This window comes from Phacochoerus africanus, chromosome 3 (genome assembly GCF_016906955.1).
Source record: "Phacochoerus africanus isolate WHEZ1 chromosome 3, ROS_Pafr_v1, whole genome shotgun sequence".
Taxonomy (NCBI): domain Eukaryota; kingdom Metazoa; phylum Chordata; class Mammalia; order Artiodactyla; family Suidae; genus Phacochoerus; species Phacochoerus africanus.
In genome coordinates, this window is record NC_062546.1 from 151,227,748 (window position 1) to 151,252,328 (window position 24,581).

Sequence of the window (24,581 nt, forward strand, 5' to 3'; positions counted from 1 at the left end):
CTGTGGGACTGGTGATCGATGAAGAAAATATCTCTAATTTACCCTGCCAATTTATAGCTTTTCTAAAAATCTTAAACAAAATGACAGGTAACCATGGTGAAAAGCAAATGAGGCAGATTTAGGCATTCAGGACTTGTCTTTCTAATCTAGTGGCTTGTGTCTTTCTGACCTGCTGCTTTACTCACTTGATATTCTTATCAATTATTCATTTGCTTGGTGTCAGCCTGGCTCTCAGACTGATCATCCCCTCACGTAGTCAGCTGGTTTAGTGTCCCTCTAGAACCCCTGCTCTCTACTTCTTTTTCACGCCTGTGAGAGGCCTGCAGCTTAAAAAGTACCCAATGTAGAAAGGCAAACACTATCCTTCCCTGTCATTCCCCCTTTGTTGGTTTCGATTTTGGAAGAAAAATACATCTCAAATAATTAAATTTCATAGTTTTTTTTTTTCTTTTTTTCTATTTTAAAGGCCTCACCCATGGCATATGGAGGTTCCCAGGCTAGGGTTTGACTTGGAGCTACAGGTGCCCGCCTTCACCACAGCCACAGCAACGTGGGATCCAAGTCGCGTCTGCGACCTCCACCACAGCTCATGGCAATGCCAGAGATTGCTGACCCACTGAGCAAGGCCATAGATTGAACCTGAAACCTATTCATACTGGTCAGATTTGTTTCTGCTGTGTCATGATGGGAACTCCTAAATTTCATAGTTTAATATCAGCATTAAAATACATATGTTCAAAACAGATTAAAGTCACCCATTTTATCAATTTTCAAATAGTCTTTGACAGCTATCCATCTCACCACTTTTTTTTTAAAAAAAGGTTTTTTTCCATTCATTTTCTCTGTGTCTCTTTTTGGTGGTACCTGTGGAATAAGGAAGTTTCCTGGGCCAGGGACTGAGCCCACATGCTGAATCCTCAACTGGCTATGCCACAAGAGAACTTCTCACTCCTTTTTTATTTTTTTATTTTATTTTATTTCATTTTATTTATTTATTTATTTTTTTGCATTTCACTGCTTTTAACTTCTCTAAGCCCTGAGCTATTTCTCTGCATTCAAGGTTACCCCTCTGCCTTTAAACTCAAAGCACCCATTAATGGGCCTATTTTTTTTTTTTTCTTCACCAGCTTCAAAGAGCTTTTTAAAAGGGTGAAAGTAACATTGTTTTTAACTCATATAATCAAAATATGGAAAGCAGTTATATCTGTGACTGTGTCATGTACCTAAACATTTTAATGTCAGAAAGCTTGTATCATTTGTGTTTGCCTTAAAAAAAAAAAAAAAGACATTTTGGAAACACTTAGCCTACCCTGTCATTAAACAGAAGTAATTTAATAATTCTCCCTGAGAAGATGCTTTATCATCCCTGAGAAGATGCTTTATCATGGCACACATATCTGAGAAATTTACCTTGGGTTCATTATAAAGAAAATTTGAAATGATCAAACCCATGCTTTATTTTTCAAACAAATAAAATGGTCTTGGCAAATACAGTTTCTCAAGTCATGTTTCAATTTCCTGTCATTTATTTTCCTGGATTGAAACCTATCAATTTGAAATGTATTGGCACTATTGTATGAAATGAGGTTTGGAGGATATTTGAGGAATGAAACCTAAAATTCAGTAGGGAAAATTGAGAGGATTATATTGAGTGAAGTCTAGTAAATGGTAGTGTTTGAACTGAGCTAATAGACAATGGAACAAGAAAACTGTAAATTTGACAAATTACTATATAAAAGGCAATAAAAAACTGAATTATCAGAATCTGACACTGATAATATATAGGATAGGAGAGGAAAAAACGAGTACATAGATTTTTGGCCTTCCTAGTGTCTCTATGAGAGGCGTAATGTATTTTCAGAGCTGATGTAGTCCATTATAGATACATGATTAAAGTAAACTTTACTGGTATTAATGCAAAAATGCAAAATAATTCATCACGTGGTAAAATAAAGCGCTGCCTAGCCATAGAGTTGTTAATTTGTATATATAAAAAAACCATATCTGAAGTGGATTCTCTTTTTAGACAGAAAGCAAAATAACTTATTTTTAATTTTTTTAAACCCTTTATTTACTTTTATTTTTTGTTATTATTACTCAATGAATTTATTACATTTATGATTGTACAATGATCGTTGCAACCCAACAAAATAACTTATTTATATCCCCTTTTAATCAATATTGACAGGGCTTTGGTTTCAAACTCCCAAGACACAGTTGAGTGAAATAAGTTAAAATGCACAGCATAATGCTATGCCATGTTGTAGATAGATAAACATAAGCCTACCATTAAAAAAAAAAAAACTACATGGATATAGGACTTTTTGAGTTTGTTCTTATTGTTGTTCTTAGAATAAAACATCTGAAGGATAGGAATCATGTTTTATAGGTCTTGTTTAATAATTAGAGTAAACCACCGAAGTAGGTTGTGAAAGAGTTAAAGAAGAACAAATATTGAAAATGATTTTTCTGCAAATATAGCAGCAGTTTGAATGCCAGCTAAAGCTTTTGCAAAATAAACAGGAGCATTTGACCCTTGTCGCATAATAGTTGTGGAAGGAGCAATCTTGAGAAGAAGACAGGGAAAGGCTATGAAGAGTGAGTGTGTGCGTGTGTGTGTGTGCGTGTGCGTGTGCGTGTGTGCACATGTGCGTGTGTGTGTCTGTGTGTGAATATTTGAGTGTGTATCTTGGGGAGGGTAGAAACTGGGAAGGGAAAAAATGTAGAAGAAATACTTCCAGAGGTATGTCCCCTGACTGCCATGCTCCATATCTGGATCTCTGGGTAGGCTAAATGATGTCTAACTTGCTAAAAAGAGACAGAACAGAGAGCTCTGTGGAAATGGAAGATCAAGAAAAACTCTAAAGGGAAAAACATGAGCAGGCCAGCAAACTGTGAAGCTGGAAGGGGCAGTATAGCTACTGCAGGTCCCACTGTTCAGAAAAAGGTGGCCAGTCATACATAGAGACAAGCATCATCTTGAGATAGGAGGGCACTTCTTGGAACATTTAAGCTACACTCTGTAGAAGTGTCTGCAGAGAGCAATGAGAGACATAGAGTGAATAAAGAATGGGTGAGACAGTCCTCTCAGCCCAGATGAATACTCTGTACCAAGTGCAAATTATAATGTATAAATGAAGAGTTTGGTTTTTCCTGGTCAGGAAGCTTCTCCTGTACAGCAGTGCAGAATGATGCATGAACATGGGGATAGATGAATGATAATGAGCAGTATTAACAACAGATGACTCTGGAGGCTTTGTCCATTAGAAGCTAGACTTATGTAAATACAGATAGAATTCAAGAAAATTTACGGTTTGTCATAGTTAGAACTTTACCTCTCTCAGCAGAAGACCACCTTGATAAAAGAAAGATAAAAACAGAACCAGTACTGTTACTTGTACTTTGTATGAAGAGATACTGTTGATTAGAAGAGAATCCCACTTGAGAAATAAGTGTTGTCACTACTTATATATGTGCTTACAACCATTACTTTAGAAAATTACTGCATGTTTTACCCTTTATTGCATTTTCTCCCAAAGTTTACGCTTCCTTTTCTATTACAATTTAAATGTTATGCCCTAAATCCCGTCAGAAAATTCCATGAAGTTATAAAGTAAAATCTGAGTGAACTCAAGCTGATTACATGATTTGTTGTCTTTTCATTCATCTATCCACCCATTCACCCATCAATCCATGAATCCATTTACTCAGCCAGCAAATAGTTATTGTAAACATACAGTGTACCTGACACTGAAATACAGATATTAACAAGATATTCTGCCTGCCCTGGGGTTACAGTCTATAGATAAGAAAACCATAAGTTATTGAAAGCAGATACCTCAGTGTCTCAAGAGAAGCCTGCCCAGAGTGTTATTGGAAATGTTGGAAGGCTCCTGAGTTTGTACACTGAGATCCAAAGTGAATGAAATAGTTCTTCTCATACCTGACATTCTGAGTACAAACCTGTAGGTCTGGTATGGTGTTTCCTTAATATCAAAGCTCTAGCCTTCTTCTATCTGGTTGCTTTGCCATCTTCAGTGTGTCGCTTCATCTACATGGTACATGATGGTCCCTACTCACATCCTCACTCCAGCCAGCAAGAAAGGGAAAGTGAAGGAGTTGAAGGCACTGAGAATTCTCTTAATAGCACAGGTCCAGCAATGAAAATCCTTTTAGCTCACCTGTCAATGGTCAGAAATTAGTTTTATGGTCACATTTAACTGAAAGGTAAGTGAAAAATGGAGAAATATATTCTTTCCTATGAGTGGCCATACCTTCAGCTAAAAACCAAGAGCTTCATTGCTATTAGAAATAAGCCAGTCATGAGTTAGGGAGAGGATAACTAGCAATCTCACACACTTCAGTGTGTGAGTTAACAGAAGGTTCATCAAGCATGAGTGGGAGTTTGCCAGGCCAGTGGCACAGGAAAAGTTGCTCTAGGACAAGCATGTATCTAGAGCTAGACCTGGCCGCAATGTTTTACAGGTATTAGTTATTTGTACAGCTGGTACCCTTCAGAGGGCTAAATAGGAACCAGCCCTGATTGGGTCAAATGATACTCAAACAGAGACTATTCCTGTTTTGGGTTAATGTGATATCACTCTTAAGCTAAAGGAACAAGATTATTTCAGGATATGTGCTCATAGTCTTTGAACCCGTCCCCACTCTTTGAGAAGAATTCTTTGTTATCATTGCCAAGTTCCTGGGCTTCTGATATACTGACTAGGATGTTGGGTAGAAAAACAGCAGAAAGAATTCTGCTCACATCAGAAAATGCTTCTCCTAAGGGTCAATAATGGAACAGAAGGCTGGGGGAGCTTTTGGAAACCCAAAGATGGAATATTTAGGGGATTGATTGCTTCAATTCATGGGAGTTAAGAGAAAAATATATCCAAAAAAGATTTTTGAAAAGTTTTCTTTGTACTATGTGTTGTATTCCTGGTCCCTCTTTTTTGCTGCCTCTTCAAGACATTTCAGTAAATTCATGTTTTATTCTCTGATACTTTGAGTTGTCTGATTTTTGTTTTATTTCTTTTGGATGGAATAACTGTGCTGAGATAAGATTTGAGTCTGGGGCAAGAAGACACCATTTTATTTGAAGGACTTAGGCTATTACTCTTGCCCAAGTGTTTTTTGAATTTTTAAAAATCAATAAGCTGAATAGATGGCTGCCCATATAATGAAATCTTTTGTTCTAGAAAAAAAAAATCATGAAACTCTCTCCCCTGCCCAGTTTTCTAGAATCTGTCTTTTGCTATTCTACCTTTTGGATTAAGCAGTGACTCAGAGTTCTCCAAAGATGTGCCTGTTCCTTACTGGAGTGACTTATTTCAACTGTTAACATTTTAGTATATATTGATTAAAATTTCAGTTGTCTGATGACTGAGAAGCTAGGGACTCAAGACAGAAGGGAGAAAAGGCCTGGCCAAGGGAATGTATTTGATGTGAGATTGGAGTAAAAGTTTAGAAGCAGGAAAAGATAAATTTCATCTACCCATTTTTTACCTACGGCTGACTCAGCCTCATACATTTAAAAATGCAAATAAAAATATGTATTTCTTAAGGAATTCCTGCTTTATAGATGTAAAAGACAATATTTCTGGCCAAAAAGACTATGTTTTTTTCCCATGTAGTGTTATTTCTTAAGGTAAAGTTTTCTCTGGAATAAATGAATGACGTTTGCTATGTTTTCTCTAGGTATACTTCTAAGCCTTTCAACAAGTGTGAGAGATGCTAGAAAGGAATCTTCCTTCTGTGGAAACCTATTTTTGTAGGATGGATTTAAAAATTCATCGTGTTTGTCAAAATATGACAATTATTTATCAGATTTGATAGACTTCAGGGTTGTTTGTGGTTTTATTTCCTTTATTTTCGGTAAGCAATCCCTCTTCTTCTTTTGACAAATGAATACAAACATTTACAGACTGACATATTTTCCTTGGAGCAATCATCATTGGATTTAATGATCACCAATGATGACTTTTTTTTTTTCCTCTTTTTTAGCTCTAATTCCAGACTATACTGGAACACAAAAGCAGGTTTCGGTGGCAAGCCTCATTCGAAGGATAAGTATAGTTTCAAAGCCCCAGGGAGATGTCTTGTTTGTAAAGCTCTTCCTTCCATTAACACTACCTGACCTTCAGGGTGGTCTCACATAGCCCTCCAGTGCCACAGATAACAGGCTTCAGGATGACTAAGACTATATATGTCACAAATCCTTGATAGCAGAAAACCCAAATTATCTTGTCACCATTTCACACAAATGAAATAGAAGCCCAAGGTAAGGACAATGGCAGTTTTCCACAAGATGGCAGTGGTTTTTCTACAAAGAACAGAAGCATTGAATTCATAGGGTCTGATACCCACTGTGACAAAATTTTGCCCTTGTGAATTTAATGCTTGTGAAAGCCATGTCATGGTTGTCTTCTCTGCCATGGGCTGAGTTCTCAAGAACAATTAGCCCTATTTTCATAGGAAAGAAAAAAAAATACTGCATATGTAATATAATGTCTTATATAATGTCTTTCTCTATGTAGCCAAAAGTATTTTGCAGCTGTTATTTAATTAACCTCACACTATGCCTGAGGCAGGAAAAAGGAATTACTGTATATCCTATTTATCACAGTGAATTTAAATAATTTACTGATATCATTCATAGGGGGAAATAGTGGCACAGGGAATAAAACATTTGTTGGGTTCTAATGCATAGCCCTAATCATTAAACCAAGCTGTTTTTCTGTAGAAGCGATATTATACATTTAGAAAAGAGATCCTATTTAGTTTGTATTAAAAAATAGAATTTTCACAAATGCGTATTCCAAAACAGTGGCTTTCTCATTTTAATTTGAGCGCTTAAGTATATTAGTTTTTGAGTTTATTGCTTAAGAATACTGGTGAGCTTTTAAAATGCAAAATCCCAGAGTTCTGTCCCTAGACATTCTGCTTCCATTGATCTGGGATGGGGCTTAGGAATTTGCATTATTTTAAATATAACTCAGGTGATTCTAAGACTGTGGTCTTGTCCACAATTTGAGACACTGCTCTATGACCCTTGAGCAATATACTGGAAGAATAGAGAAATTGGTCCAATTTTCTGAAATTAAAACCTTTGGAAAAGGATACTGTTTTACATAAAAACTTGAAATATAACTCTTTTCCTCAACTTGAAGGGTAAATGCACAAGTGCAATTATTATGCCTTATTCATAACTTTCATTTAAAAATCAGATAAAATTTTAAGCATAATTATTTTTAAGCCATACTGTCAGAAGAGTAACTGTAATGATTAAAATAAAAAACAGCATATGTGGAGCAGAGCAAAATGGCGGAGGAATAAGAGGTTGCACTTACCATCTCCCACAAACACATCAAAAAAACACATCTACATGTAAAATGACTCGCACAGAACATCAACCGAATGCTGACAGAAGAACTTAAACCTCCAAAAAGGGCGAGAAACTCTTGACATAATTGGGTAGAACAAAAGAAAAAGAGAGAGAGAGAAAAGGAATCAGGATGGAACTACCATTCCTAAGAGGGAGCTGTGAAGGAGAAAAGGAACCCACATCCTGGAAAGCCACCTAACTGACGGAAAGATCAGCAGAGTCAGAGAGACCTCAAAGTTGCCAAGAAAAGCACAGTAGCTAAATTGAGAACAGCAAAGCAGAGTGAGAGCTGCACAGATCATCTGGCCCACTGGCCTGGACACTACAGCCTGAGATGCTTAAGTGGGAGCTGGGTGCTGAGACTAGGCTCCAGAGGTCAGACCTGGGTAGAGGACTAGGGTTGGCACTGTGGAGACAGTCTAAGGGGCTAAGGAGCAGTGCACCATGGGTGGGGGAGCAGTGCACTATGGGCTGGGGAGTGGAACACCATGGCAGAGGGAACCCGGGAGAAGGACTGGACCCACAGGAAAGGCAAAGTGCCATTATTGGGGAGGGTGAGAGGAGGAGGGGTGGACTGCCATAAGAAACTCCCCGTGCCAGAGCATGTGCATGTGCCCACAGGCTCTCAGAAGGTAGGGCAGCTCTGGCACAGGCTGTGGGTGGCAAGAAGACACTTGCTAATTTATGGGAGATCTGGTGGCTCTGGCACTGACTACAGGTGATGAAAAGCCACTTGCTAGTTTGTAGGAGACTGGGTGGCTCTGATGTGAGCTGTAGGTGGTGAGAAGCCTCTTGCTTGTTTAAGGGGCACTGAGCACTTCTTGTGCAGGCTACTGGTGGCCAGGCACCTCTTGTGTGGGGTACGGCGTCAGGGGGCTAAATGTGCTGTGGTGCCTACAAAGCACCATATGCTGTTGCTCTCACTCCCCTGGGAATGCACCTGCCCTGCAGCTGCCAGTGCCAAACACTGAGCAGTGCCCAGACACTTGGTCACTCCCTTCCCAAGACCCTATAACTAGGAGCAGCTGGTGGGGCACCTCCTGCGTGGGCTAAGTGGGACAGGATGCTTCTTGTGTGGTCTACAGGTGGTGGAGGAAAACCATTGCAGTTATCCCTGACTCCTGAGGTGGGTGTGGCCCACCACCATTGGGGATACCTGAACAAAAATCACTTGCAACCCCAACAACCTCAGAGGGCACCACAGAGAAGGACACTGGGACAGAACACCACCTGTTGTTGCTCTCACTCCGCTGGAAGCACACCCGCCCTGCTGCTGCCACTGCCAAATGCTCTGGTGGTGCCCAGATGTTTGATCATTGACCCTTCTCAAGAACCTGCAACTAGGAGCGGCTTGTGCAGCACCTCCTGTGGAGGCTAAGCAGGATGAGGTGATTCTTGCAGGGTCTATGGGAGGTGGGGGCAAACTACTGCAGTTATCTCTAGCTCCAGAGGTGGGAGTTGCCTGCCACCACTAAGGGTCCATGAACAAGCACCACTTCCAGCTCCATTCACCTTGAGAGCATCACAGAGGAGGGCAGGCATTGTGACCGAACATCACCTGTTGGTGCTCTCACACCCCTGGCAACACACGGGCCCTGCTACTGCCACTGCTGAATACTCCGGGCAGTACTCACATGCCTGATCTCTGTCACTTCCCAGGATCCTGCAACTAGGAGCAGCCTGTGCAGCACCTCCTATGTGGGCTAAGTGAGATGGGGTGCTTCATGCATGGTCTACAAGTGGCAGGGGCAAACCACCATAGTTATCACTGATTCCAGAGTTGGTCATGGACTGCTACCACTAGGGCTCCCAAAACAGGCAACACCTGTGATTCTAATCACCTCAAAGGAGGGCATTGCAATCAAACACTACCTGTTGTTGCTGTCACTGCCCTGGGAACTCATGCACCCTTATGCTGCTACTGCCACTGCCAAATGTTCTGGTCACCTTGTAGATCTGGCCAGAGCTCATTAACACTTCCCAGAACCCTGCAACTACAGGTAGCCTGTGCCACATTCCTGTAGGCCCTTGCTGCTGTTGAGAGCCCAGCGACCAGACACTGACTGCTGGCCCTATCCATTGCCTCCTTCTCACTGAAAACACACTGAGTATCCTGGGGATAACAGCCTGCTCACACGAAAAAAAGAGACAGCAAATATTCAAGCTCCCACACAAAAAATAAATAGTACCCTACCAAAAAATAAATAAAATAAAATAAAGGGGTGCTCTTGCATAGCAGTAGCCTTACAAGACTACAGTTTGGCTTTCCCAAACTCACAGAAAAAGAAAAACACAAGCAAGATGAAGGAGCTCAGAAATCATTTCCAGTTAAAGCAACAGAAGAATTCATCTGAAGCAGTCAACAATGAAACAGACCTCTGCAGTCTGACAGACACTGAGTTCAAAGGGAGAAAATACTGAGGGAATTAAGGCTGAATATCAAGGAATTAAGAGAGGATGTGAACAGTAATGCAGATTCCTTAAGAAAGGAACTAGGAAATATGAGGAGGAGCCAAGAAAAGCTAGAAAATTCATTTGCAGAGATGTAAACTGAGCTAAAGGCAATAATGAGCAGAATGAATAATGCAAAGGAACAAATTAGTGACATGGAAGATAGAATAATGGGAATCATCCAATCAGGACAGCAGATAGAAAACTAAATGAAAAAAACATGAAAGCCATATAAGAGATCTATGGGATAATATAAAGTGGGCCAATCTATGCATAATAGGAATTCCAGAAGGCGAAGAAAAAGAAAAGGGAATGAAAATATATTTGAAGAAATTGTGTCTGAAAACTTTCAAATGTAAAGGAAACTGATATCAAGATACAGGAAGCATAGAGGTCCCCAAACACGTTGAACACAAACAGGCCCACACCAAGACATATTATAATAAAAATGGCAAAAGTTAAACACAAAGAGAGGATTCTAAAGGCAGAAAAAGAAAAGCAAAGAGTTAATTATAAGGGAACCCCCATAAGGCTATCAGCTGATTTCTCTACAGAAACACTACAGGCCAGAGGGAGTGGCAAGATATATTTAAAGTGTGGAAAGAAAAAATTTGCAACCTAGAATACTCTATCCAGAAAGAATATAATTTAAAATAGAAGGGGAAATAAAGAATATCTCCAACAAACAAAAGCTAAAAGAGTACAGCAATACTAAACCCATTCTAAAAAAAAAATACTGAAAGGGCTTCTCTAAAAAAAAAAGAAAAGAAAGAAAGAAAAAAAAAGAAATAATAAGAAGAAATAGGGTGGAGGAAACCACAATTGGAAAGCAATAATTTAAATAAGCCAGCATACAGATTTAAACATGAAGATGAAAAAAAAATCAAAACAATACAATGTGGGAAAGGAAGTAAGAAAATAAAGATTCTTTTTTTATTATTTTAATGATGTGTTTGAGCCTATATGACTATCAGGTTAAAGCAAGCAGATATAGGAAGGGTTAACATATTTAAAAAACAGGGCAACCACAAATCAAAACCAAAATTTCCATTCACAAAAACTGAAAAGTACTCAAGCATAAAATAAATGGAAACCACCCAACCAAAAAAAGAAAGGGAGAAAAGAGAAACATGAAATCCACTGGAAAACAAGTTTTAAAATGGCAATAAATACATATCTATCAATAATCACCTTAAATGTCAATGGAATGAAGGCTCCAATCAAAAGACACAGAGTGGTAGATTGGATAAAAAAGCAAAAATCTTCAATCTGCTGTCTACAAGAGACTCACGTTAGGGCAAAGAACACATATAGATTGAAAGTGAGTGATGGGAAGAGATATTTAATGCAATGGACAAGACAGGAAAGTAGGAGTTGCAATACTCATATCAGACAAAATAGACTTTGAAGTGAAGGCCATAAAGAAAGACAAAGAAGGACACTATTTAATGGTTAAAGATCCATTCAAGAATAGGATATTACAATTGTCAATATATATGCTCCTAATATAGGAGCACCCAGATACATACAACAAATACTAACAGACATACAAGGAGAAATCAATGGGAATACAATCATAGTAGGAGACTTTAACACCCCACTCACATCAACGGACAGGTCCTCTAGACAGAAAATCAATAAAGCAACAGAGATCCTAAATGACACAATAGAAAGTTAGACTTAATTGACATTTTCAGGACATAACATCCAAAATAATCAGAATACACATTCTTCTAAAGTGCACATGGAACATTCTCAAGGATTGATCACATACTGGGGCACAAAGCTAACCTCAACAAATTTAAGAGTACAGAAATTATTTCAAGTATCTTCTCTGACCACAATGGCATGAAAGTAGAAATCAACCACAGGAAAAGAAATGAGAAAAAACTGACTACATGGAGATTAAACAACATGCTACTAAAAACTAATTGGTCAATGAGGAACTCAAGAAGAAAATGAAAAAATACCTCAAGACAAATGATAATGAAGACACAACCACTCAAAATCCATGGGATGCCACAAAAGCAGTGCTCAGAGGGAAGTTAATAGCAATACAGGCTTTCCTCAAAAAAGAAGAAAAATCTCAAGTCAGCAACATAACCTACCACCTAAATGAATTAGGAAAAGAAAAACAAAGAAAACCTAAATTCAGCAGAAGGAAGGAAATCATAAAGATCAGAGAGGAAATCAATAAAATAGACATTCAAAAAAAAACAATAGGAAAAATCAATAAAACAAAGAGTTGGTTCTTTGAAAAGGTAAAAAAAATTGACAAACCTCTGGCTAGACTCACCAAAAAGAGAAGAGTAAAAAACCCAAATAAAATAAGAAACAAAAAAGGAGAAGTTACAATGGATACTACAGAAATACAAAAAACCATGAGAGAATATTATGAACAATTTTTTGCCAACAAATTTGACAACTTAGAAGAAATGGACAACTTTCTAGAGACAGCTTGCAAAAACTAAATCAAGAGGAAATAGATCAACTTAACAGACTGATCACTAGAAGTGAAATTGAATATGTCATAAAAACACTCCCTACAAATAAAAGTCCAGGGCCAGATAGCTTCACAGGCGAATTCTACCAAACATACAAAGAGGAACTTATACCCATCCTCCTTAAACTTTTTCAGAAGGTTGAAGAAGAAGGAAGACTCCAAAAGACGTTCTTTGATGCCACCATTACCCTAATTCCAAAATCAGACAAAGATACCACTAAAAAAGCAAACTATAGGCCAATATCTTTGATGAATATAGATGCAAAAATTCTCAACAAAATTTTAGCCAACCAAATCCAACAAAATAAAAAAAACATCATACTCCACGACCAAGTGGGATTCATCCCAGGTTCACAAGGATGGTTCAACATATGCAAATCAGTCAACATCATACACCACATTAACATAAGAAAAGCCAAAACCACATGATCATCTCAATAGATTCAGAAAAAATATTGGACAAAGACCAACATCCATTCATGATAAAAACTCTTACCAAAGTGGGTATAGAGGAAACATAACATAATCAAAGCCATTGACAAACTCACAGCCAATGTAATACTCATTGGAGAAAAGCTGAAAGCCTTCCAGTAAAATCTGGAACAAGACAAGGATGCCCATTCTCACCACTGTTATTCAATGTGGTGTTGGAAGTCCTGGCTGCAGCAGTCAGATAAACAAAAGAAATAAAAGGCATCCAAATAGGAAGAGAAGAGTTAAAACTGTCACTGTATGCAGATGACATGATACTATACATAGAAAACCCTAAGGACTCAACCCAAAAGCTACTTGAACCAATCCACAAATTCAGAAAAGTAGCAGGATATAAGATTAATATTCAGAAATTAGTTGCATTTCTGTATACTAACAGTGATATATTAAAAAAGGAAAACAAAAATACAATACCTCTTAAAATCACACCCAAAAGAAACCAAATACCTGGGAATAAACTTGACCAAGGTGGTGAAAGACTTATATTCTGAGAACCATAAAATATTAATCAAGGAAATTAAAGAAGATGCAAAGAAATGTTAAGATAGTTCATGCTCCTGGGTTGGAAAAATTAATATTTTAAAAATAGCCATACTACCCAAAGCAATTTACAGATTCGATGCATTCCCTATCAAATTACCCATGATATTTTTCACAGAACTAGAACAAAAAATCCAAATTTATATGGAACCACAAAAGACCCAGAATTGCCAAAGCAATTTGAGGAACAAAAACAAAGCAGGAGGCAAAACTCTCCCAGATTTCAGGCAATATTACAAAGCCACAGTAATCAAGATAGTGTGATACAGGTACCAAAACAGACATACAGACCAATGGAACAGAATATAGAACTCAGAAATAAACCCAGACACCTACAGTCAATTAATCTTTGACAACAGAGGCAAGAACACAAAATGGGAAAAAGACAGCCTTTTCAGCAAGTATTGCTAGGAAACCTGGACAGCTGCATGCAAATCAGTGAAAGTAGAACACACCCTCATACTATGCACAAAAATAAACTCAACATGGCTGGAAGATTTAAGTATAAGACAAGACACCATGGAGTTCCTGTTGTGGTGCCTTGGAAACAAATCCAACTAGGAACCATGAGGTTGCAGGTTCAATCCCTGGCCTTGCTGGGTGGGTTAAGGGTATGGCATTGCCATGAGCTGTGGTGTAGTTTGCAGATGTGGTGTTGCTGTGGTGGTGGCATAGGCTGGCAGCTACATCTACAGCTCCAATTGGACCCCTAGCCTGGGAACCTCCATATACTGTGTGGATGCAGCTCTTAAAATGGCAAAAAGAGACAAAAAACAAACAAACAAACAAAAAACAAAAAAAACAAGACACCATCAAACTCCTGGAAGAGAACATAGGCAAAACATTCTCTGACACCAACCTTACAAATGTTTTCTAAGTAAGTCTCCCAAAGCAAAGGAAATAAAAGCAAAAATAAACCAATGGGACCTGATCAAATTGATAAGCTTTTGCACAGCAAATGAAACCAAAAAGAAAACAAAAAGACAACATACAGATGGGAGAAAATAGTTTCAAATGATGCAACTGACAAGGGCTTAATCTCTAAAATATACAAACAATTTATACACCTCAACAGCAAAAAAGCCAACAACCCAATGGAAAAATGGGCAAAAGACCTGAATAGACATTTCTCCAAGATGTACAGATGACCAACAAGCACATGAAAAAATGCTCAACATCCCTGATTATTAGAGAAATGTAAATCAAAACTACCATGAGATACCACCTCACACCAGTCAGAATGGCCATCATTAATCAGTCCACAAATAACAAGTGCTGGAAGGGGTGTGGAGTAAAGGGAACCCTCCTGCACTGTTGGTGGGAATGTAAGTTAGTAAACCACTATGGAGAACAGTATGGAGGTACCTTAGAAAACTATGCATAGAACTACCATATGACCCAGCAATCCCACTCTTGGGCATATATCCAGTCAAAACTTTCCTTGAAAAATGTATGTGGACCCACATGTTCATTGTAGCACTATTCACAAGAGCCAAGACATGGAAACAACCTAAATGTCCATTGACACATGATTGGCTTAGGAAGATGTGGTATTTATAGACAATGGCATACTCCTCAGCCATAAAAAAGAATGACATAATGCCATTTGCAGCAACATGGATGGAACTAGAGACTCATCCTGAGTGAAGTAAGTCAGAAAGAGAAAGACAAATACCATACGATATCACTAATATCTGGAATCTAATATAAGGCACAAATGAACTTTTCCACAGGAAAGAAAATCATGGACATGGAGAACAGACTTGTGGTTGCCAAGGGGGAGGAGGATGAGGTGGGATGGATTGGGAATTTGGGATTAATAGATGCAGACTATTGCCTTTGGAATGGATTAGCAGATCCTGCTGTGTAGCACTGGGAACTATGTCTAGTCACTTATGATGGAGCATGATAATGTGTGAAAAAAGAATGTGTACATGTATGTGTAACTGGGTCACCATCCTGTACAGTAGAAAATTGACAGAACACTGTAAACCAGCTATAACAAAAAATGAAAATCATTATATATTAAAAAAAGTCAACAAAAAACTCAGAAAAACAACATGTTTATTCTTTCTCTTGAGTTCAGTAGTCCCATTTGAGTAGGCTTTAGATAACTGGATTCTAGTTTATCTAGAATCTTATACTTTTAGAACTACGAAAGACCCTAAATATATTCAAGTGCCAGGTATGGTGTAAAAATTAACTCACTTTGGTAGCATGAATCTATTCTTCTGAGTTAGAAATCAACACAGATCTTTTTACTTGGTTTTATCTTCTTGTTCAGTTGGATCATATAAACACTTGCAATAGTTAATAAAATGGTAATTTGGATTGAATCATTGAGTCAACAGATCCCATATTCCTAGAGGTATGAGTCCACAATGCAGGATCTTCAAGGAGGTGATGGGTAACTGCTTCAAAGTGGCTGTGTCACTTGTAGGAACTCTTCCCCAGCACTGAGGCTACAAATGGGTCAAGTGTTGGATTTTGAGGAGGACTTTGCCTGAGGGCTCTTGGTATCCTATGACTCTCAAACTCACACTATTTCTGCTTTCCTTCAAGTCAAAAGAGAAGTGATTTAAAGAGAAAACAAAGACTTCATTTGGACTACTGGTGGTTTGGGGAACATTATGATGGATGTATATGTCCTGCCTGGAAAGACTTATGGCAAGAGAAGGGCTGTCAGGCTTCTTTGACAGCCAGGTTGCTCTCAGAATAGCTGCATTCTTAAGTCATTGTATTCCTGCCAGTTCTTAGCAGTGCCTGGCTTTCTAATGTTTACCAGTTTCTTAAAGGTAAAGTGGTACCTTATTTTTGTTTTAATTTGCATTTCTCTGATAAGAAGTGAGCCTAAGCATCTCATTAAATGCTGTAACATTTTGATATTTTTTTTCTTTTCATTGCTTATTCATATTCTTTGTCCATTTTCTGCCTGGGGTTGCTATTTTTTATTCCTGTTGATTTATACAGTTTCTGGATAGATGCTAGTGTATGTTTGTGTGTACAGAATATCTTTGTAAAATTCTTAGATGTTTCAGAAATTATATTCTTTCATTGTGTCAATTGTCTATTAACTTTGTTTGTAGTATCCTTCATTAAATAAACTTAATTTGGTTGTAATGAAATTTATTCCTTTTGTCTTTATAATTTTGTTTAAGCAGTTCTATCTTTCTTAGGATACAAAGTTGTTTACTCATGTTTTTCCTATTGGTTACCTGTTAACTACCATATATATGTTTATATTCATGCAGAGATGCACAGATTATTATTTTCTTTCTGCTTAATCTAGAAAATAATTAAGATAAAAGTAATTATACAATAAAGCTACCACTATAAAATAGATACATTTGAATTATCAAAAACAGGGGAGACAATTTAAAACTATCTAAGCTAATATTTCTCTAGATGAGGTCTGTGGGACATTTACATCGCAGTTATTTCAGGTAGTCATTAAAAAGGCAACTTTGAGGCCTTTATCCCGGACCTGCTTAATCAGAATTTCTTGATATGGGCCCAGAAAGCTTTATTCTTAGTAAGACTTTTAAGATATTCAGAATGGATACTAAGAACTATTTATATGGCACAGGGAACTGTACTCAATACCTTGTAATAACCTTTAGTGGAAGACAATGTAAAAAAAAAAAAAGAATCACTTTACTGTACACCTGAAACTAATACTAACATTGTAAATCAAATATACTTCAGTAAAAATTTTTTAAAAAAGAACTGTTTAATACCACTAATCTAAGAGTACTAAGTTTGAGCTTTAAATTAAGATCTAAACTTTTAAGTTGCACTGACTATGAGGAAAACATTATAAGATACAAATCCTAATTATGTGACAAAATAAATGCATACATTTTTAGGAAAAATAAGCTTCTTCCTGATTCTAAATTCTCAAAGGATATATCCCTATCATGCTGAATCTGTAGGAATCCTTTTGCATAAGACCCTGAACAACATAAAGATAATCTCTTTAAAAATATTTAAAAAGAATATTCAGTGGTGTTTTTCACCTGGCCTTTGGTTTATTTAATCTTCAAGAGAAACTAAAAGTGTTCCTTCTTGTGCAGCAAGTTAAAGATCTAGTATTGTCACTGCAGTGGCTCTGGTTTCTGCTATGACACTGGTTCAGTTCTTAGCCTGGGAACTTCCGCATGTTATGGACATAGCCAAAAAAGAAAAAAAGAAAAAAGAAACTGGGAGCAAAACATGAGAGTAACTGCCTGAATTCATTTTCACAATTTAAATTTGTTTTCACACTGTGTGGAAATTAAGAATGACTAGTTCAAATTGTATTTCATTGTGAGGAATATTTGTGGGGAGATGGCAAGGTAAAGGCATTCAGTCATCACGGGGTTCTCTCTTGGGGAGATCCTGGTTCAGAATATTTACCTGAAGACATAGTAATGATATGAACATTGGAAAAGTATTAATGTTGAGTTGAAGGTCAGCTAGGTTCTTACCTAATTAGAGGAGTATGAGAAGAGCAATTGACTACTGGAAACCGACTTGTTCAAGGATTCCTGAAGTGCTCTTTCTTTCTACTCCAGAGCTTTCCATTGCTGATCAAGAGAGGAAAGCCCGAAGAGGCCATGGTATTGACTTTTTTGTTAGATATCCTACTTTAGGACTCACTTTTGATAATGTGTTGGAGTTACTATAATTTGGTTAAAAAATACTTAGCACCAGTTCAGTGTACCTAGAATCATAGAATTTTAGAGTTAGAAAGAAACTTAAAAGTTATATAGCCCAGTTCCTCATTTATATGAGAAAACTGAGGCCCATAGAAGGAAGGTGATATAGCTTAGATTATTCATTTTTTGGCAAAGCTGAGGCTAGAATTCAAGACTCCTGAGTCAAAATGCAAGAGAAAATCAAGAAAGGAAGGAAATTTATGCTGGAGAAAATTAGATTTGGGACAACTTTTGGGGTAGATTTTCTCCATGTCTGCCAACTTCCAGAGCAGTGCAGTGGAGGATTAGGAGAGCACATTAAGTGCATTTTAAAATTTTGAGATAATTGTTGATTCACACACAGTAGTAAGAAGCTATATAGAGAATGACCTTAAAGTATTAAAAGTATGACAAAAATAAAGCCATTCTGAGGTTATAGCCATATTAAATGGTGAAGCTTCAGTTAGACTTTGGATACTAAAAACACATTTAAGAAAAACACTATATAAGGAATTCCTAAGCAAAAGGTATAAAGATTCAGCTAAGCAAAATGAATAAACTCCAAAGGCTCCTATTTAACATTGTACCTACAGTCACCATAATGTACTGTTCACTTAAGATTTGTTAGGAAGATAGACCTCATATAAAGTGTTCTGACTATAATAAAAGAAATTGATGTTTAAACCTGAAGCAAATAATTACGTTTAGAAGGAAAAATTTTGAAAAATAAGGTGGGAACACTCAAGTAATTCTTGCTGATAAAAATGTAAGGAAACAAGCATTATTAGAAAAATCTGGAAAATAACATTTCTGAATGACAAAAATTAATTGAATCTAGATTTATTAGGAGAATATTTTCTTTTCTTTTTTCTTTTTTCTTTTTTCTTTTTTTTTGTCTTTTTGCCTTTTCTAGGGCTGCTCCCACGGCATATGGAGGTTCCCAGGCTAGGGGTCCAATCAGAGCTGTAGCTGCTGGCCTACACCAGAGCCACAACAATGCAGAATCTGAGCCACGTCTGCAACCTACACCACAGCTCATGGCAACACCAGATCCTTAACCCACTGAGCAAGGCGAGGGATCAAACCCTCAACCTCATGGTTCCTAGTCAGATTCGTTAGCCACTGAGCCACTACAGGAATTCCAGGAGAATATTTTCAATGAAGTTACAGAGAACTTAAAATTTATGATTGCTTGTAATTGACAGCTAACAGGTATGAGATAGTTATTTCTAGAATTCCTGTTGAGGACAAGATTAAGATGGTGGAATATAGGACTGGAGCTCAACCTGTCTTAAAAACAACAAAATTATAACCAAGTGCTGAGCAATCTTCAACCAAATGGACTGGAAACTTTCAAAAAGATATCCTATTGCAGAAGACAAAGAGGAGGCCACATAAAGAGGTAAGAGGGTCAATTATGTGATATAAACAACCCCATACCTCCTGGGTGGGAAGCCCCACAGACTGGAAAGTAACTGTATCACAGAGACTCACCTATAGGAGTGAGAGTTCTGAGCCCCACATCAAGTACCCATGCTTGTGGATCTGGCACTGGCAGAAAGAGCCCCTAGAGCATCTGGCATTGAAGACCAGTGGGGCTTGTGTGCAGGAGATCCATGGGACTGGGGGAACAGAGACCCCATTCTTAAAAGATGCACACAGACTTTCACGGGCACTGGGTTCCAAGGCAAAGCAAAGTCTCCATAGGAATCTGGGTCAAACCTGACTGCAGTTCTTGGAGGATCTCCTGGGAAGACTGCGGGTGAATGTGGCTTTTGTGGGGGAAGGGCATTGGAAGCAAAGCTCTTGGGAATATTCATCAACATGCATTTCTCTGGAGGTGGCCATTTTGGGAAAATCTGGCCCCGCTCATCAGGGCCGAAAATCACCAGGCCAAACAACAATCCAGGTGGGATCACAGTCCCACCCATCAGTAAACAGCCTGCCTAAAGACCCCTCAGGCACACAGCTGCCTCTAATCCCATCCAGAAACTAAGCCCCACCCACCAGAGGGATAGGAATCAGCCCCACCTACCAGTGGGAAGGCACTAGTCCCTCCCATCAGGAAGCCTACAGTAAGCCGCCATTCCAATTTCAGCCACAAGAGTGGCAGACAGACACCAGAAGTAAGAGTGGCTATAACTCTATTACCTGCAACAAGGTCACCACACCAAAAACCTATAAAAGAGAACTATATCTCAGATGAGGGAGAAAGAAAAAACCCAGAAAAACAGCTAAGTGATCAGGAGATTTTCAGCCTCCAGGAAAAACACTTTAGACTGTTGATGCTGAAGATGATGCAAGACTTTGGAAATAAACTGGAGGCAAAGATGGATAATTTATAGGAAACACTGAGCAAAGAGATACAAGATATAAAACTTAAACAAGAAGAGATGCAAAATACAATAACTGAAATAAAAAATTCATTAGAAGCAGCCAACAGCAGAATACAGGAGGCAGAAGAACGAATAAATGAGGTGGAGGACAGATTAGTGGAAATCATGGATGCACAACAGAAAAGAGAAAAAATGAAAATAAATGAAGAGAGTCTCAGAGAACTCTGGGACAACGTTAAACGCGCTAATGTCCATATTATAGGGGTGCCAGAAGGAGAAGAGAGAAAGGGTCAGAAAAAATATTTGAAGAGATAATAGCCAAAAACCTCCCTAACGTGGGAAAGGAACCACTCACTCAAATCCAGGAAGCACAATGAGTACCACATAAAATAAACCCAAGGAGGAATACACCCCGAGACATATATTAATCAAACTGACCAAAATTAAAGACAAAGAGAAAACATTGAAAGCAGTTAGGGAAAAGAAACAAATAACACACAAGGGAACCCCGATAAGGTTATCAGCAGATTTTTTAGCAGAAACTCTGAAGGGAGTGGCATGATATACTTAATGTGATGAAAGGAAAAAAATCCAACCAAGATTACTTTACCCAGCAAGGCTCTCATTCAGATTTGAAGGAGAAATCAAGAGCTTCACAGACAAGCAAAAGTTAAGAGAATTCAGCAACACTAAACCAGCTTTACAACAAATACTAAAGGAAATTCTCTAGGCAGAAAAGAACAGGCCACAACCAGAAACAAAAATAGGACAAATGACAAGGCTTACCAATAAAGGTATATGTACAGTAAAGATACGAAATCAGGAGTTCCCATCAGCCTCAGTCATTAACGAATCTGACTAGGAACCATGAGGTTGCGGGTTTGATCCCTGGCCTTGCTCAGTGGGTTAAGGTTCTGGCATTGCTGTGAGCTGTGGTGTAGGTTGTAGACGCAGCTCAGATCCCTCATTGCTGTGGCTCTGGCACAGACCAGCGGCTACAGCTCCGTTTTGACCCCTAGCCTGGGAACCTCCATATGCCGCAGGAGCTGCCCAAGAAATGGCAAAAAATAAAAAGAAAAGAAAGAAAGAAAAGATACGAAATCATCCACACACAATTATGCCACCAAAATCAGAAATCATGAGAAGAGGAGGGTACAACTGCAGGACATTGGAGATGCACTTGCAGTTAAGAGATCAACAACTTAAAACAATCTCGTGTATATATAGACACTTATATCAAAATTTCAGAATAACTGCAAACCAAAAATCTACAATCAGTGCACAAATAAGAAAAATCAACTCAAATACAATACTAAAGATAGTCATCAAACCACAAGAGGGTAGAACAACAGAAGAAGGGAAGAAAAAAGGCCACAAAAACAATCCAAAGCAATTAATAAAATGGCAATAAGAAATACATATCAATAATTATCTTAAACATTAATGGACTAAATATCCCAACCAAAAGACATAGACTGGCTGAATGGATACAAAAACAAGGTCATATATATGCTGTCTTCAAGAGACCCATTTCACTTCTAGGGACACATACAAATTGAAAGTGAGAAGGTGGAAGAAAATAGTCCATGCAAACAAGAATCAAAAGAAAGCTGGAGTAGAAATACTCATATCAGACAAAATTGACTTTAAAATCAAGAATATTTTAAGAGACAAGGAAGGGCACTACATAATGATCAAAGGATCAATCCAAGAAGAAGATATAACAATTTTAAATATCTACACACCCAGCCTAGGTTCACCACAACATATAAGGCAACTGCTAACAACCTTAAAAGGACAAATTGACAATAACACAATAATAGTGAGGGACTTTAACACCCCATTTACAGCAATGGACAGATCAACCAGACAGAAAATCAATAAGGAAACACAGGCCCGAATGAAGTATTAGACCAGATGGACTTAATAGATATTTATAGGACATTCCATCCAAAAGCAATAGAATACACATTCTTCTCAAGTGCACATGGAACAGTCTCTAAGATTGATCACATCCTGGGCTACAAATCAAACCTCAGTAACTTTAAGAAAATTGAAATCATATCAAGCTTCTTTTCCGACCGCAGTGCTATAGAACTGGAAATCTACAACAAGACAAAAACTGCAAAAAACACAAACACGTGGAGACTAAACAACATTCTACTAAACAACCAATGGATTACTGAAGAATTCAAAGTGGAAATTAGAATTCCTATTGAGTCAAGACAACAGGAATATCAGCCCAGCATATTCCATGACATAGTCTGTTGTAGTAGTAATAGCTCAGGATAGCTCTTCTTAAATAGATAAGTAAAAGACAATATCAAGAGACCAAAACTATGTAATTTCTAAGTCAGATTTAGAGTAAAAGAGAAAAATTATTGTTTTTACACGAGCAAACAAACATCAATAAACAATATGCTTTTTTAATGGATTCTAGTGGAGGAGTAGTGAGACCGCCCTTGTCCAAGATAATGCCGTCTTCTCACATTTCATTATTTTATTTCTTGCTCCACTGCCTGACATCAAAGTTACTGTCAGCTTAATCCTAATTTCTAAAGCACTGTCAACAGCTATTTCTTTTCCTTCAAATAGTTTTGAAGTTCTGTGAAATGATTTGAAGTTATTAAAAAAATTATCATAAAACCAAGCACGAACTAAGAAAATCTTAACATCTTTCTTTAGCACTCTTACAATGGCAAAATTTAATATTAGCCAAATTACTCTAAGATTCAGGAAATGTCTGGGGTAATCACAGAACTAGAATCTCACACAACTCAATGAGTTTTTAACTAACTGAAGATTTGGGGAAAAATGTATTTTTTATATGATTTTGTCTTTTCTAATTTCCTCACAGCCATAAATAGTAATTTTTTGTTTTCTGATTGACTATACTGGATTATTTAAACCCTACCCTGCAAACACTCATACAAAGCCTTCACTATTTCATGTGTTCACTACTCTCTGTCACTGCTTAGGAATGAAGGCTGCACAGTAAAAACTTCATTAATTGCTTTAAAAATTTTCTCTACTCATTGAATTATTAATCAGAAAATCACAGTAACAGATAATCGTTCACATTACAACAACTCTCTGAAGGGCCAGGATGGAGGGTTATTTAGGCAGGTTCAGCAAATCATGTGTCAGTGACATAGCAGCACACTCACCAGGACGTTCACTGGCTGTGACAGTATAGAATTGCAGGCATGGGTATGTTAGGAAGTGGTGAAGCAGATGTGTAATTGTTATCCCCTGACGCATGGCACCCTGGACCTTGAGAAGGTGCGTTTGCCCAGAAAACGTTGGGATTTTTAGAATGAACCCCTTGACCTGTATATAATCAGGTAATCAGCAAGAGAGCCATAAATTATTACACTTTCAGGTGCAGTGGTTTGAAAGCATACTGTTTACAGGGTAACTCCATGTTTTATAACTCCTTTTATTGATAAGTCAAACTAAATTTTCTTTATTTTTAAATTGAAGTATAGTTGATTTATAATATTATTTTCATTTCAGGTGTACAATATTTTTATAGATTATACTCCATTTAAAGTTATTAAAAATATTGGCTATATTCCCTCTGCTGTGTAATATTTTTTTGTAACTTTTTTATTTTGTACATAGTAGTTTGTACCTCCCAGTCCCCTACGCTTGTACTGCCCCTCCCCTTTTCCCTCTTTCCACTGGTAACCACTAGTTTGTTCTCTGTATCTGTAAGTCTTATTTCTGTTTTGTTATATTCATTTGTTTGTTTTTTTTTTTTAGACTCCACATGTAAGTGATAATAGAGTATTTGTCTTTCTCCGATTTACTTTACAAGGCATAATATGCCCTAGGTCAATCCATGTTTGTTGGAAATGGCAGAATTTCATTCCTTTTCATGGCTGAGTAATATCCAGTAATACATGGCTTTGCATATATATTTATAATATAGGGTCCCTGAGCCCTTCCCCTCCCCGCTAAGGAGGCCACAGAGGAGTGGAGAGTGGAGAAGCCAAGAGGCAGTTCCTTTGGAAGCTGAACCCAGATGCTTTGTAACTGAAGTTAGAAGGGCAGAAGCAGATCTGAGCCAATGAGAAAGAAATGTCATCTTTGCAAAGCCCAGGCCTCCTGGAGAGGTGATGTCATACATTCACTAGTTTATCACCTAAGTCCCCAGGGTCCAAGGGAGAAGCTGCAGACTGCCATCTTTTGCAATG